The following is a 17,781-nucleotide window of genomic DNA, read 5'->3' on the forward strand; positions in this document are numbered from 1 at the left end:
TCACCAATGGAATATCACAAAGACCTGTGGTGGGCCCTCAACTGTTTGGGAAATACTTCCCTGAAGCACAGGTAACAGTAGGTCACCTGTGTTTTACAAAGTTTGCAGATGAGTGTTAACTGGACACAATCATATAGAGTCCCTCAGTGATGGTAACATATTACAAAAGGGGCTGACGGAGACTAATGATTGGTGCAAAACTCACAGACTGAACATTAAAGCATGCAGTGACTCATTGTCCCCTTGGTCAATGACATACTCCTGTTAATTATGATATACATAGCACCCCTAACCTCAAACACAGTGTTGTAAGACTTGGTAACACATGTTGATAGCAATTTACACTTTCATCACTATGTACCCAAAGTGGTTACACACACAGCCTATATTGCTCACATCATACATATGGACATCACATCTAAGACCAGAGTAGTCATACCTCTGCTGTACTCTACCCTTGTCACACCAATAATTGAGTACAATGCTCACGTCTGTATATACCTCACCAGACACCTGCAGCAATTGGAGAAAACACAGGGTTTTGCCTGGGAGAATCCCAGGCCTCTAAACATGACACACATGGAAAGACTGACATACCTGTCAGTGTACTCAGTATTACTTAGGCTGCTGAGAGGTGACCTATGCCTGCCATGCAGAGCAGTCTCAGACCCTGCCCTTATGGAAATGATGGATATCTGTAATTCAAATGGAAAAAGAATAATTTGTCCCAGGGTTCTCAACCTAGCTCGTGAAACAAACAGAACATGATGGAGATAAAGATATATCCCAGAACAATTTACACTCCCCTGTAATAGGCTCCCACAGCATGTGATACAGTGCTCCACTATGATCCTGTCCAAGTGCAACTTAAATGCCAGTTGGGTGATTGTGATGTCATCTCTGGGCTGGCACCTATGTCCCTCATGGACAGGGCCAGTTGGTGCTGCTCACAACCTCGTTCTGCTAAACATGATCATCCAACTATGCTCATAACAGTACTTGAGATTTTACACAGCTAGGCTCCTAAACACCTTAGTGCTATTAGGCTAGTAGCCTCATATGAACCTTAAAAGCTATGTGCCTATGCAGGCCTCCTAATCTGTTCTCCCCAACATGGCCTGCTGATGTCATCTACTATAAGTTCACCTGCACTCTTGCATAAATCATTTTTGTGCCTTAGTGCTTGCATAAAGTCCTGGGTTCTATAGTCTGTGCATTTAGATAAGTAGGGGCTCTGTTCTTACTGCAGTTGACTGTGTGTGTGTGTGTGTGTGTGTGTGTGTGTGTGTGTGTGTGTGTGTGTGTGTGTGTGTGTGTGTGTGTGTGTGTGTGTGTGTGTGTGTGCATGTTTGTGTGTCTAGAAAGCAGATCAGAAGTGTGTACCTCACAGTTACTTCTCCAATGACATGGAATGCCAGTATTTTGATACTTGCATATGCCTACACATCCATTTCATGCAGGTCTCTCAAACCCATGTTTCTCACATGGCCTACTGATCTCATCTACTATAAGTGTACCTGTGCTCCTGTATAAACCAGACTTATGGAGTAGTGCTTGTGTAAAGTACTGGGTTCTATAGTCTGCATATTTAGATAGGTAGGGGTTCAGTTCTCACTGCAGTTGACTTGGTCTGTGTGTGTCTAGAATGCAGAGTAAAAGTGTGTATCCTACAGTTACTTCTCTAATGACATGGATCACCAGTATTTTGATGCTTGCACATGCCTACACATCCATTTCACACAGGCCTCCAACCCCTTTGTCTCCAACATGGCCTGTTGATGTCATCTACTATAAGTTCACTTGCAGTCTTATAAAAGTCAGATTTGTGCAGTGGTGCTTGTGTAAAGTACTGTGTTCTATAGTCTGTGTATTTAGATAAGTGGGAGTTCTGTTCTCCCTGCAGTGTACTGTGTGTGTTTGTTTGTGTGTGTGTGTGTGTGTGTGTGTGTGTGTGTGTGTGTGTGTCTAGACAGAAGAGCAGAAATGTGTATCCCACAGTTACTGCTTCAATGGCATAGATTGACAGTATATTGATACTTGCAGATTCTACATATATATGTCATGCAGCCACCCAACAGCTTGTCTCCTACAGGGCCTGCTGATGTCATCTTCTATACGTTCAACTGCAATCTTGTAAAAGTCAGACTTGTGCCTTGGCATTTGTGTAAAGTACTGTGCTCTGTAGTCTGTGTAATTACACCTGCCTTGGTTCAATTCTCATTGCAGTTAAGTGTGTGTGTGTGTGTGTGTGTGTGTGTGTGTGTGTGTGTGTGTGTGTGTGTGTGTGTGTGTGTGTGAACTGTTGCTTGACATTACAGAGAGCATTTTACACCAGCATGTGGGGCACTGTTACATTCTTTTCAACCGACACTGCCAACGTTATCAGCTGTATCACATTTTTGGATATGCAGTACTCCCACCTGGGGAGAGTCAGAGACTGACCTGGAGGCCAGGCAGAAGTTACCTCATCCTATACAATAAAGGTTACTGTGACAAGGATTTTAATCTATCCACATACATGATGACATGGTTTTTAGGCCCTGTGTTATCTTGCTGAGAAAGCCCTGTAGTGTCTCCAGCTGCTTCATGTGTCTGGTGAGGTATATGTAAAAAAGAGCATTATACTCTATTAATGTTGTAATGAGGTTTGACTACAGTGTTGTCATACAATCTTAAGATCTCGATATGATGGAGTGATGTACAATGTGCACAATGTAGGCTTTCAATGGCAGTGTGGTCACTTGGTGGTCAATATTCAGATTGCTATCTACATGTGTTCCCAGTGCTTGCATCACTGGGTTTCTGCATAGCAGGACTGTTGTCAATGATGTGATTAACATGGGACTTCACTTTACAGATGGACAACATTACAAACACACATTTCTGCATTTATTTGTATGGGTGCCTTTGTTACCATTCATTTGTATGTGTTAGCTCCTCCTGTACTATGTTATCACCTTTGGTGGACTCAATGATTGCACACAACATGCAAAAATCAGCAAGCTTGGTAAGCCAAAGGCTATATACTTTAGCCTGAGCTGTTGAGAAATACATTTCAAACAGTGAAGGGCCACACACAGATCTCGGGGTTTGCCAGTGGTGACAGCTCTACTGGTACAGGTCGAGTCACCAACTTTAACATGATGTGTTCTGTTAGTGAGCCAGTTGGTTATCCATCAACTGACATAAGGTTTAATCCCAAGTTTGGGGCAGTTTCTGAATGATTCCTGTGTGTGTAATTATGTCAAAACCCTAGACCAGATCACGATAGGCAGTATGCAATGTCTTACTTTCATCCAGGCCTATCACATGGAATCAATGGGCTGTGACAATATCACAGATCACCTATGATGTGACTCAGCATATACACCTTCCTGATACTGTTGAATACATAGTTTAACACACCGTCCATGTAGCCTATGCTCCCATACAAGGATGTACATCAACATGCATCTACCTGAGTTGGGGGGACAGCAACTGATGCATGCATGCATGTATAGAGACATTCTAACTCTCCTCAACTGTGAGCTAGACCAACATGTCCTCAGAGACCATTCCTCTACATGTATATTAGTAATATTCCAAGTATGTGCAACAGACATGTGTGAGTTGTTACTGCTACATAAGGTCTCTTACATCTGATTGATGTCTTGAAAGAGGTTATCAGGGGCATGTATGATACCAACAATAACATCTTGCAGAACTTGAACAGGTCAAGGCATTTGACACAAATCCACAGTGCGGTATTCAATCAACACTGTCATATGTGGCCATAAACAGCTGTATCACCAAATGGGTAAACGAGTGTATGACATACATAGCATTTCACTATGTTGAAATGTGTGACATGACATGTATCTAAGGTCCAGTGATGAGGTTGTTAAATCAGGAGTGTCTGCTAGCCCCCTTCCTGCCCAGTAGTTAAATGACGGATATCACAGATGACATATATATGATGTGTCCAAACAGCTGCCTGAAGAACCACAGCTTGTGGGCAATCATTGACTCCAACTGTGATATTACTATAATACAGACAGTATAAACACATACCAAAAACTGTTGCCACAGCCATGACAAAACCTGCATTGACAAGAACCACGGAGGGATTTTGTGAATCAGGAAAAAGGAACACCACCCATGTATAATGTGAACATCATACCCTGTTATCAAACCAATAGGTATGTGACCTATGTTCTGGGGCAGAGGGTAAGTGGTACATTCACCAGCATGTGGTAACAGTGCTGAATACTCACTTGAATGTAACACAACTGGCTATGTGAAGGACATGCACATCAGAGGCCATAGTAACTTCATGGTTCCAAGCCTTCATCACACCAATAACTGTGTACAATATACCCTTCTTCGTGTGCCTACACATCTTCCAGTGATGTATAAGTGAAGTGCACCACCTTTGTCACAATGCATTGTTACACAGCTTATTGGCCATACATAGGTATTATTTCTGTGGCATATACATGACTGTCTGATGGTGCAGAACACCAATCAAGATGTTACACCAGATGTATGTGTGTTACCTGTTCTGTTTATGCACACACTACATACACAGGTGTTTGACATCATTAATGGCATGTGTTATATATAGTTGTTCAAGTGTGTGCATGCAGACTCATCTATATATATATATATATATATGTGCCATGCACACAAGGCAGCTTGCCTGTATTGCCCATGTAGTCACATAAAGATATAGCAGTGTCCCTCCTAACACCTCCAGCAGATGTTACAGTGCCAGGACAGTGTGCATGGTTACCCTCATAGAGTGTGGATGTATCATAATAGTTGTTCAAGTGTGTGCATGCAGACTCATCTCTTATCACTCTACACCACATATGTTATGTCAGAGGCATGGGATTAGTGGTAGTATTATTCTGATATCGTCCATAATTGTGGTTGGTTATTGTAATGTTTTCCATGATCCTTTACCTGTGGCCACCTTGCTGGAGATCTCTGGCGAAAGTACACTCATATTCAAGCATATCAGTTTGCACAGCTTCATAATTTGCACCCTACCCCATTGTATGTCAGATCCCTGATAAACATCCTCTGCTTTATTCATGTAAGAATGCTTATCTTATAAAGACATCCTCCCCATTGTTATGTCACATTTTGTGACAGCCACAAACAACACATTTTTTAATGTACAGTTCGTACTGTACCATATAGGTATGTGCTTGGTGTTGCTGCTACATTGACATGCCCTCCTCTGCTGTACATGAGGGAGTTTCACCTGGCCTCTTTCCCTGTGTTCATTCCTATGATTCATCTGTGTGTCCCTATTCAATGCCCACACTTCCCCTGAGTATCATTTTACATGGCAGTCCCATGTCCTGTTACAGATCATTAGCACATTTTCAGTACAGAATGCCAGTAATGGGATAGCACAATACTTTGCATTGTAGGCAAGCTGTCCTATACTGTGTTTGGACCATACACTTCACATTCATACCTCTCAACTGTCCAGATATTACTAGGATGTCCAGATATTTTCCTTAACAAATGTGTGACTATCTGTCATATCACTGGGATGATCTCAGCACTGATGTGACTCAGTATTGCATATATTTGAGTGCATACCTCTCAACCGTCCTGATTTGTGCAGAATGTCCAGATTTTGTGCCATATTTCTGATCTTTTCTTCATTACGTTTTTGTTTTCTGGAAAATCATTGGCATGTCATTTCATAGTGAAGTCAGAAACTGATGACTGACATTTGAGTTTCAAACTTTATGTCCTTCAGGCAGTTCATGCTAATGTATATCTTATTCATTCTATCAGTTTTTTAAGTTTGAACGTGCAGTATTAAATATCTGTCCTTATTTCGGGCCTTTGTCCCTCCATTATCTATGATTTTGTCCCCATATCTTGCCCAAGGGGGATGACAGGTATGTTCGAGTTTCATTCTATCACTTGTCTATGGGACATCTATGGCAATTAAATCCCTATTTCTGGTTAAATGTTCCTGCATTATGTTGGCCTTTTTGGAGATATATTGAACTAACAGATTCACAGCTATCTGTGAAACCCTAGTGGTCATAGTGGCATTCTACACAAATCTGCAAACCATAGGTGCTCTGTTTTGCAAGATATTGATATCCATGGTTGCTTACACAGTTTTCTGGCTGGCAACACTGTTTCCAGTCATGAAACCTAGCTTAGACATGCCGCCCCTCATTAAGCCATGCACTGCGCACCATCCCACAAATATGTAAACTCCATATAGGCTGTGCATGAAGCCTACAGGGAATTTATTGAATCCTGGGTAGTATTTATTAGTAACATTGGTCTAGTTCACTATAGTACATTATCAGCTTGCTTACAGACTTACAAGAGTTTATTAGCAGAATATTAATTTCATGCAGAAAAATGTAACTAAAGTCATGGCAACAAGCAATGCTATGAATTTGGAATTGTTAAAGCTGCAAATGTTAAGCACTTGATACTGCTTTTTGTGCTTTGCAGATATTGCTACAAAAGACACACTGTCAGTTTTAGATATTTAAATAATTTCCAGGTTGATTTTCCAGAATACATGTTTAAATAGAGTCAAGAAAATTATTATATCAGCCACCCAGCCTTGTACAGGAGCTAGGAAAGGGGCGATTTGGAAGGCCTAAGTGTACAACAGACTCATCAAAGGACACTAGGACTCTATGGAGGCTCTTCCAATACCTCAGCAGTGACTGGGACAAAGTAGATTAAGGCCTAAACTTGGCAAGAGTTGTGGTGCACAGGTTAAGTATCTGCAGAAAGACAGACTTCAATGTTTGTTTTAATGTGCTTCAGGTATCTAAATGATAAGCATTCTTTAGAGTTAAAATGTGTATGCAACAGATGCGCATTTATGCAGATTAGAGTTAAAGCAAGTATGCAAATGTTTCTATGTTTTCAGACAATTGTATAACAGTACTTTTTTTGGTTTAAATGTGCTTCTGTTATCTAAACTCTTTAAAATTAAAATGTACATAAAACAGATGTGCATTTATGCAGGTTAGAGTTAAAGCAAGTATGCAAACTCTTTTTATGTTTTCAGACAATTGCATAACAGTACTAGTTTTCAGTTTATGCTTTTATATGTGTTCAAATTATACTGACAGAAAAAAATTCCTCCAGTGATGGTTTATTTTCCAGAATACAACATTTACCAGATTTCAGTTTATGTTTTTATCTGTGTTAAGGTAACACTGACAGAAAACGTATTCATTTAGTATTGGTTAAGTTAGTTTCCAGAATATAACATTTATACACAGCTAATTTTACATATTCAGTGTAAATTTCAGTCAAGTTTCAGAATATGACATTCATACTCAGTTATAAGTTCAGTATAGTACATTTCAGTCAGATTTCAGAATATAACATTCATACTCAGTTATGGTGCAGCAGTGGTGTTGTTGCCTCACAGCAAGAGGTTCTCCCGTTCGATTCTCGGGTTGGCCATGCCTTCTGTGTGGAGTCTGCATGTCTTCCCCGGGGTCGAGTGGGCATTCAAAAGACATGCGTTGAATGGGTGTGCCTTCGTTGAAGGTTGGGTGTCGAGCTGGCAACTCGACACCATAAAAAAAAAAACTAACTGCCAATCATTAGCGGACCGGAGTTCTGCTGTGGCAACCCCTAACCGGGAAAAGCCGAAAGACAAACAGCAACAACTCAGTTATACATTTTAACAGCATTACTAGATAGTCTGCAGCATGCAATTACACCTCAATTCACATTATTTAGTCATTCATTTTAAGGATGAAGTGACAGAATTATAAGTAGTAATAGTTATTTAATATATTCAAGGCATAACAGGTCAGGTTTCATTTGTTAAATAATTTACCGAATACAGCACACCTTACGTAATTATTGTACAGTAGACAAAAAGTTAAAAAGACACTAACAGGGTATGCAAATGTATAGATATGAAATACAGAAACCATAGGTTTTAGTAAAAGTGTTTCTACTATTACAGCACATAGATATTTACAGGATATTTAAGACACAAATTTAAAAGTCAGTCATCTATTACAGCAAATAAAAATTAAAAAGGTAAATAGGATTATTAGTAACAAATATAGCTAAAGATTTACAGAAGTAAGTTAATACAGTATATGGTAACTAAGCTTCAAGATACATATATTATAGGTGTTAAAAAGAAAGTTTGCCAATTACACCACCTTAAAAATTGCCCAATTTAATTAATCATAAAGTTAAAGACTTCAAGCTGAACAGACCATAAATGCCCAAGTGACACCTAGTGGTCCAAATTAAAACTACAAGTTTACTTACCAGATAACACTTTTTTATATTAGTTCTAGTGATCATTATAGTATACTTCGCAGACCATATTAATAGTTTTATTAAGTAATTATAGAAGTAAATCCCATTTTAGTAATTTCAGAGACAACTGTTACAGAAGAAATCCTACATAAATACAGTTAGCAGAACAGACTTTTCATAGGCCTGAAAATGTAAGGTTAGGCCTGTGTCTTCATTTTTATAGTTCATATTTTAAAGTAACTACAGAATGAGATACTGTGTGTGTTCTGGTATCTTAGGAGGAGTTGTAAGGTCACGCTTCATTTAAATGTATTTTGTTGGACAAAAATACAGTATTCTATTTTTATAAGTCTAGAAATGTAGCCATATTAAAGCAGGCCTTCACGGTATGCATACAGTTTTAGTGAATGTACTTTCAATCAGTGAAAATAACCTTTGGTCAAGAATACTGATAAGAACAGAATGTGCAGTGCATAAAGTACAACACATTTTGTTTGCATGATACAAGGCTTGGAAGCCAAGGCTATAGCGGCTTGTAGAAACTTACAAGGTTTTGTTATTATTAGGAAATATTTCAGACGCAGTTAGTTTATTTGGCCTGATATGCAGAAAATCATTACAGTACAGACACTTGAATATGAGCAGGAGGATCAGAACATGTGTGCAGAAACTGGAGATAATTATCAGCAGTGTTACTGGAGACACTACAGAATTTATGGACAGTATTATGAGTGCAGAAGCTATGGAAATTAAGATTTGATTCAGATATTATACATAATAAAGCATTTTTAAGCAAACTATAGTGTGTGGAGACTTTATTATAAAAGGTACAAGAGTATTTGGCCTATAAAGGAGAGACTGTAAGTTTGGGTAATTAACAGATAACGATATTAGTTCCTGTCTCATTCCAGTTTCTACTAGTTATTTCCAGTTCATTACAGTATTCTAAAGTCATATCAATTCTTACAGTGGATAAGTTCTGCCTGCATATCTCCATGGAAGGAAACTAAACCACCAATGCTCCATCACCTCCCTGAAATCATTGATAGGTGGAATTTTGCTTCATTAAAACGTTTCACCCATATCCATCCAGTTCCTCCACAATTTGTTTAACAAAATCTGTCGATTACAGCACACACATGACCCTACTGTGTTAAGCAATTGCTTTAACCAGACATTATATTTACCTACACCTCAGAAGGTAGAACTAAGATCAAAACTGAAAGTAAGAGCAAAAATGTGAACAGCGGGTAGTATTTTCAAATGATTTTTTTCCTTTAAAGAATGCTTAATGTCTAAGTGAGACTTTTATAAAAAATGCACATTCACACTGTTTATTTATGCATAGAATGGCAATGATCTGAAACAGAAGGCATAGATGAAATAAGTGACATGCCCTTGTGCTGAATCTATTTAGTATTACAGTTTTACTAAAAATATGAGTGTCAAAATTCCTTATGAGATGCATGCCATCTGTGTGCCATGAGAAGAATACAAAGTAATGCTGTCAATGATGCAAAGCAATTCATTCTGTTCCAAACATCAAGTAGATTGATTAGTCCCTTGCATGGCAGATTTACATCTAGAAAGTACTGTATAGGTACTTCTTCATTCTAGTCAAACTAGCAAAAATGAAACAATGAACTGTATCACAGTGTAAGAGATGGAAAACGTTTGAAATGGACAATTGAAAGAACATATTATGGGAATGTCAGGTTCTGCATCTTAAACTAATGAAGAAACAAAAAGGAAACTCGCCAAAAAAGATGTAGAAATACGGAACCCAAAGAACTGAAGCAAAGGCACAAGGCTCAAATCAAACTCTTTTAATATAAGCGCTTTCGGTAGAGAGAATCTCCCCACCTTCCTCAGACAAAGTAATACAAAAAATGTAAAAAGTGACCCTAGTTAAATATTCTAATCAATCATGACATCATAATTATTATTAACAATTAAAGGTTCAATTAAAAAATTAATTAATTAATTAATTAATTTAAAAATCAATTTAAAAATCAATTTGAAAATTCCATCTGTAATCATGATACAAATATTGTGCCATCATTTTGTTTTATGACCCTTATGAATCAAACTTTGCTTTAAGAATGAAAATAAGCTTGAGAACAAACATGAAAAAACAGCAAACACGTGTGAGCAAGCAGGACCAAAGAAATGTATATATGATTATAAAACTCAATATCATTGTAACCATGAATATAACCAATTCATAAAATATATATATATATATATATATATATATATATATATATATATGTAAAAATATATAAAGGTTCCAACCACAATGAAGGTGTTTTATAAGAATGACAACATATCAAAATAATGCCAAAAAATGCATTTTTATCTGTTGAGGGCCTTTAACTTCAGAATGCATTTAATGGACAGTATTTCATTAAGACCTGGGACAATGTAAGAAGCTGTCCAAATTTGCCAAAAAAGCTCGTGTTGTTCTAGTTGCAACTGCCACGGACCCCCCCCCCCTGATGTGGGGTTGTACCTGTTGTATTACTGCAAACTGGAAATAATGGTCTAAATTCTGAGAAATATGTTTTGCCAAAGAATTGTTCAGGTCACTATTTGCAATAGCATAAAGATGCTCGTACATTCTTTTTTTAGAGTGGTCGATCGGTCTTACCGATGTAGAAAGCAGGACATTTTCTACACAGAGCCACATAGACCACTCCTTTGCAATTGCAATTAAATGACCCATTTATACAAAATTCTTTCCCTGCCATATTAATGGCAGTACTGACTGCAATATGTTTGCAGTATTGACAGGCACCACACTTATTCATTCCTAATCTCCTATTATTAGATGTAACCCTAGCTTGTTCTAAAAGGTTCTTTAGATTCTGACCCCATCTATAAGAAAACTTCGGTCTATCCCCAACTGATTTTATCAGTTGCTGATCATCCATGAGCACTTTCCAGTTTTTAAAAATGATGTTCTTGATAACTTGGAAATCGATGCAGTAAGTAAAAAGAAAGCTGATATTAAAATTACACATGGCGTTTTGATTATTATTGTTGTTAAACCCGCCATCCATGTTTCCTCCATTAAGTAATGGTAGAAAATGCCCTGACTCCCTTTTAAGGATGACTTCCTGACTGATTTCTTCTACAAAGGCGTAGGGATATCCTCGCAAAAGAAACAAAGAGTGAATATTTTTACACTCAGATAGGAAATCATTTGTCTCGGACACCATTCTGGCTGCCCGGACAAACTGTCCCTTCACCACACTTCTCTTCTGATGTGTGGAGTGGGAACTGGTGAAATGTAAGTAAGGGTTAGAAAATGTAGCTTTCCTAAAAATAGTTGACTTGAATCTATTAAATTCATAGTCCTTGCTGATTTTGACGTCAAGAAAAGCTATTTCATCCCGGTTGATGGTGTGAGTAAACTCCAGGAACTGTGTCATTTCTGATACACTCATGATGAAATCTGAAATGAGTTCTAAAGGGCCTTTCCATAAGAAAAACATGTCATCTTAGTACCTGGTGTACCAAGTGACATTCTCTTGGTATAGCCTATTCTGGAAAAGAAGCTCATATTCCCAATATGCTAAAACACTATTGGCAAAGGTGCATCCACACGGTGAGCCCATGGCTATGCCGGTGGTTTGCAAATAATAATTGTTTTTGAAAACTAGAAAATTGTTGGAGAGTATGATATCCAATAGTGTTTCAACCAAGTACATCTGGTCATTGGATGCTCCCCTACGGAGCATAAAGTCCACTGTCCACTGGACCCCCAATCTGTGTGGGATGACACTATAAAGGTCCTTGATGTCAACAACTAGGAAAATTAGAGATGGATCGAATGTGATTTTACTAACATTTTCTAAAAAACTCCACGAGTCCCTGCAAATTTGGACCTCTTGTTCTAACAGGGGCTTGAGAATACTGTCCACCAATTTGGCACAAGCATACGTGATCGAACCCCTTCCATCAATTATTGGTCTGAAAGGGGGATCTACTAAATTTTTATGTATTTTGGGAGAGCCAAAAAGGGTTGGGGTCTTGGGAGCCAATATAGTGAGATATTGTAATAGATCATTATCTATTGTTCCCTCTAAAAATAGATCATCTAAGATATTCTTGATTTTACCATAAGCAATATTGAGCTCATTAATACTTGATGGTAAATAAGGACCTGAATTTAAATAATACAACATTTTGTTTTCATATATAAAGTTGTCCATAAAGATTAACCCACCCCCTTTATCAGGCGCCATGACCCGAACTTGGCAATCATTAAGTAATTTGATGAACGCCAGTTCATTGTTGTTGATGTTAGAAACAACGTGTTGTTTCCCCCCATAAGGGAGATGCTGTGTACTTGTCATGGCCCGCAAATCTAATTCGCAGAGTTTTTCAAAAACATTAAGTGTGCCATTGAGTGGTGGGTTAAAAATGCTAGAAACCCTATGGGTGCTAAGCAGTGAGGGAGTGTTCCCAAGTAAATGTGCTAGATTGAGCTTTCTGACAAAAAGCTTTAAATCCACTATGGTGTTCACAAGATTGCATTTCCTATCAGGGACAAAGGACAACCCTTTGGCAAAAAAATCAATAATACTCTCATCTATTGTTAAAACTGTGTAATTGTAAATCTTAAAATCACCATGAGAATTACACAGTATAGTGGGTCCTTCTATGAGAGATGAGTCAATAGGGCAATCAGTTTGAACTGGTGTCAATGCCTCCGTTGATTGCCCCTCTTCCTCCTCTGATTGCGTCCTCGATGGTTGGCGTCGTTGTTCGACGTTGTCCTCCTCGTGGAAGTGTCCCTGTAAAAACCCTGATTAAATTCAACTTCATTCCCACCTTCTTCCAAGTGGCGGGTATTGTTGTTAGTATTATTTGCGTTAGACCCATTATGATGGCTGTTACCCGCTTTATTGATTCTTCACCCTCATGCATTTCTTGAAAGTCATGGTTGGAAGTCATCTCCTCCTCTGCAGGTTGCAGCCTCCAGGCAGCAACTTGCCCCAATGGTGGTAGGGGGTAAGCCCTATGATTTTGGTACTCTGTGATGTCCCTCTCAATTTTACATTTTTTATTGTTCAGCATTTTAGCAATTGAGGCTTCTATACTGGAAAGTATTCTGAGATAATCATATCTGTATCTCGAGAATTCTACATGCTGTTGTAATAAAAGTTCAAGTTTAGTTAGATCATCTTGTAATGATCCAACTTCTATGAGGTAAAAATTGATGAGCGACTCCATAAATTCCATCCCCTGTTTGTCAAACAATTCTAGGAGTTGCTTATGGAACTCCGAGTTCCTAATTATCCCAGCAGGGTATTGCCACTGGCGCAAACCCTTAGGGAATATGTGCTTAGTGATACATTCACGAAGATAGGATATTTCCAACTGTTGTGTCCTACAGCGGAACAGTTTGGTATCAAATATGTTGAGATTATCCAAAAAAGAACTCACCCTTTCATCGCGGGCATCTACTAATGCAGCAGGATGTCCTGATGTGAAAAAATCCCTGTTCGCCAAAAGTGAAGACACAGTTGGAATAGAAGAACCCTCTATTTCATTCGTCGAAATATTTTGAAAGTTAATTATGCCACTCGCATTGTTCCCTGCCCTCTGTTGTCTCGGCTCCAAAGCTCTCTCACTGCTTGCACTAAATGAAGACGCATTTCCTCTTCCTGGACTAGGAGAGGTGCGTACCGCATTCATCTCGGTTGTTGCTTGTGCATGTAAATGAAGATTCCTGCCACTCGCCTCCTGGACCTTTTGTGACAAATTGTCTACTTTGGCCATAAGTAAATTGACCAATATAGTTAAGTCAGACTGTGAACTTGAAGGCACAGTGGAAGTAGGTCTCGCCTGCTGCTGTTCTTCCATCACTGACGGAAAATCTCCGTTTTGCCAAAGCAAAGGCTGTCTGCCATTCCTGTTGCAATCATTGCTCTGCTCAGGTGTTCCGTTCCTACAGACATCACCAACTAATGAAGAAACAAAAAGGAAACTCGCCAAAATGAAACTGAAGCAAAGGCACAAGGCTCAAATCAAACTCTTTTAATATAAGCGCTTTCGGTAGAGAGAATCTCCCCACCTTCCTCAGACAAAGTAATACAAATAGTTAAATATTCTAATCAATCATGACATCATAATTATTATTAACAATTAAAGGTTCAATTAAAAAATTAATTAATTAATTAATTTAAAAATCAGTTTAAAAATCAATTTGAAAATTCCATCTGTAATCATGATACAAATATTGTGCCATCATTTTGTTTTATGACCCTTATGAATCAAACTTTGCTTTAAGAATGAAAATAAGCTTGAGAACAAACATGAAAAAACAGCAAACACGTGTGAGCAAGCAGGACCAAAGAAATGTATATATGATTATAAAACTCAATATCATTGTAACCATGAATATAACCAATTCATAAAATATATATATATATATATATATATATATATATATATATGTGTGTGTGTGTGTGTGTGTGTAAAAATATATAAAGGCTCCAACCACAATGAAGGTGTTTTATAAAAATGACAACATATCAAAATAATGCCAAAAAATGCATTTTTATCATTCATAAATCAAACTGATAACTGGTCATAAAACAAAATGATGGCACAATATTTGTATCATGATTACAGATGGAATTTTCAAATACATTTTTAAATTGATTTTTAAATTAATTAATTAATTAATTATTTAATTGAACCTTTAATTGTTAATAATAATTATGATGTCACATTTTTTGTATTACTTTGTCTGAGGAAGGTGGGAGACTTGTTCTCAAGCGCTTATATTAAAAGAGTTTGATTTGAGCCTTGTGCCTTTGCTTCAGTTCTTTGGGTTCCGTATTTCTACATCTTTTTTGGTGAGGTTCTGCATCTTCTCGGACAGAATCACCTCTTCTATGCAAAATGTTTGAAGTGCCATCCTTCATTTCAGCGTGGGTCATATGTAACATCAGATCTTAATACCAACTAGTTAATTTAAAAGTACTAACAGATGTGCTTTCTTATAGAGGTTGCCCAGGAGTCACATATTGCTAGAGTTCTTCTATTATACCAGACTTTGAACAATGAATTTTAAGGTATCAACAAATATTATACATGGAGATGGAGAGACAGCAATGTTTGGGTAAATCCCTTTCAGACATTAGTAGTACTGGTATAAATTCCACATAATAACATAACTGCAGTAATGCAAAGGTTTGTCATACTAGACATTTTTATGTGACTGCTTCCACACATGACTGTAAATGCACATGGACCATAGATTATGTGTTCCATATACCATTATGCCATTCCATAAACATTAGTAAGCTGGCTGCAGCCTCCCTTCATGGATTGTCTTGGCATCCTTTTAAACTCACTTGCTTTTGTCAGTTAATTCTGTAGCAAGTTTCACTTACTACTCTAATTAAGCCCTGATTTACTTTATATGAATTTATCTGGAATTATATATTTTAGAAAGCAGGCAGCATTTTGTTTTTATTTTTATGTGAAACGTCCTTTTTGAATTAGAGATTTTCTCATTTTACTCTGAAATATTTATTTCAGGTGGCGTTTCTTCTCTCCTGTTACTATACATTTACTATATCGGCTGCCTGAGTCAGTCGGATTAAATTACTTACATACAGCTTCATCTCTAGCATATATTAGTAGATATGTTATATAAACCTAATTGGTGTCCCTATTCCCTCCCTAATTCCTTGTTATATTCCTCCTTCTTCTTCGCAGTCCTGTTTAGCACTTTTTACTAAATTAAATAAAGACATAAAAATATAGGAAGTTTGAAGCATTGAAAGAAGGCATGCCAAATTATAGAACATGTTAAACATTACTTATGCCTTTTGTGTTTGAATCATGAGGGTGAAAGCAAAGTGACCAGTTTCAGAAAGTAGCTATGAGTTTGTCCCATTATAATTAACATCTTTACATGGACTATTTCAATTAAATAATGTTTTAGTAATGAGAAGTCAGAAAAAGAAACCATACATTATTTTTCAATTTTAAATGGCAATACTCCTTAACATAAAAATGAAGCATAGACACCACCTACAGTCCATCCTTTTTATCATATTAATACCTTCTCAGTTTTTCATATTAAACTCTAGATGACATTTCCGAATCTTTTATATTGTTCAATGTATAATAATAGCAGATTTCTATCGGTATGATATGTTGCTGGGGAGAAAATGTCAGTATTTTGTTATAACTGCTGAATCAGGAATTTGATGATATAAAATGCAGCAAAAAATTGAAATATTAAAAAAAATTATGAAATGCAGTATCCTGCAAAAGTCATATTGTACATTTACTGTGTGGCTACAAATAATGCCAAACATCAGAAAAATGCTTATAATGTGGCTAATAGATGATCACATAAGTCATTTATTGCACTGGTTCAATTTGGCGTGCAAGCTGAAGCAGTCTCATTGCTGCAAAATACAATCATCAATACATTATTGGGATAAATATATTGTTGCAAATGGTACTCCATACCATTATTGTTATTTTGAAGAAAAATTACCACTGACTACTGTTGCACAATATGACCAGGATTCAGAAACAGATGAGATGTGAGCAGTAAGGCTGTTGAAAAAAAAAACCCTTTGATGTGATTGCAGAAACCAGTAATTTAGAGATACATTAGACACAATGAGAAATACCTCATTATTGCCTAATTAGAATCTCTTTAAACTGTTCAGTGATTACTAAATGTGCTAACAAGCACACTGCTGTGGTAATCACTAGGAGCAGGGAGGACATGCAGACTCCACACATAAGGCACACCCAACCCAAGCCGAGAATCGAACGGGAGAACCTCTTGCTGTGAGGCGACAACGCTACCACTGCACCACCGCAGAATTAACTAAATTAAGTGATTTAAAGTAATATGGGAGGGACAATAGCCATCAGGGACACTTTTTAAATATTACTTTAAATTAAATGATTCAAAGTAATATTTAAAAAGTGTCCCTGATGTCTATTGTCCCTCCCATATTACAGTCACTGCTAATTAGTGTACTGGGATTTGAGAGATATGAATCCATACTCTTCTACATACACACAAACACACACACACACACACACACACACACACACACACACACACACACACACACACACACACTGCTCATCAAACACACACCTCTACCTTATTGCACACACATACACATACAGACATACACCATAAGTTCATAGGTTCATAGGTTGGTACAAGGCTATCAGCTCCAGGGCCTATAACATAACAATTCCCTGGCTATTTCTTCCCACACTATTTACTTCCCTGGACCCCTGTCTAGCAGGGCGACTGACGTGATCCCCGGGGTGAATTTCCTTTCTCCCATCCAATCGTCAAGGTTCCTTTTGAAGAGGGCCAAAGAGGCACTCTGCTTGACATGTATGGGCAATCTATTCCAGAGTCTGGGGAGTCTCTGGGTCAGGAACCTATCCCTCCAGCATGTTTTGTTTATTGTGATGACAAGGTTTAGATCCCTG

At 37.7% G+C, this 17,781-nt stretch overlaps 1 protein-coding gene across 1 annotated transcript in view; it reads right to left on the reverse strand.

Moving 5' to 3' along the window:
- The window catches only part of LOC122795624 (baculoviral IAP repeat-containing protein 1-like), a 799,118-nt gene extending 785,270 nt beyond the window's left edge, over positions 1–13,848 (reverse strand). The window contains exon 1 of the mRNA XM_044063892.1: positions 13,732–13,848. The gene's annotated coding sequence lies outside the window, so the exon portion shown is untranslated. The remainder of the gene's footprint in view (positions 1–13,731) is intronic.
- Between the last annotated feature and the right edge of the window lie 3,933 nt (positions 13,849–17,781).

The sequence above is a fragment of the Protopterus annectens genome, chromosome 2.part2, assembly GCF_019279795.1.
Source record: "Protopterus annectens isolate FY-2018-M chromosome 2.part2, PAN1.0, whole genome shotgun sequence".
Lineage (NCBI taxonomy): Eukaryota > Metazoa > Chordata > Ceratodontiformes > Protopteridae > Protopterus > Protopterus annectens.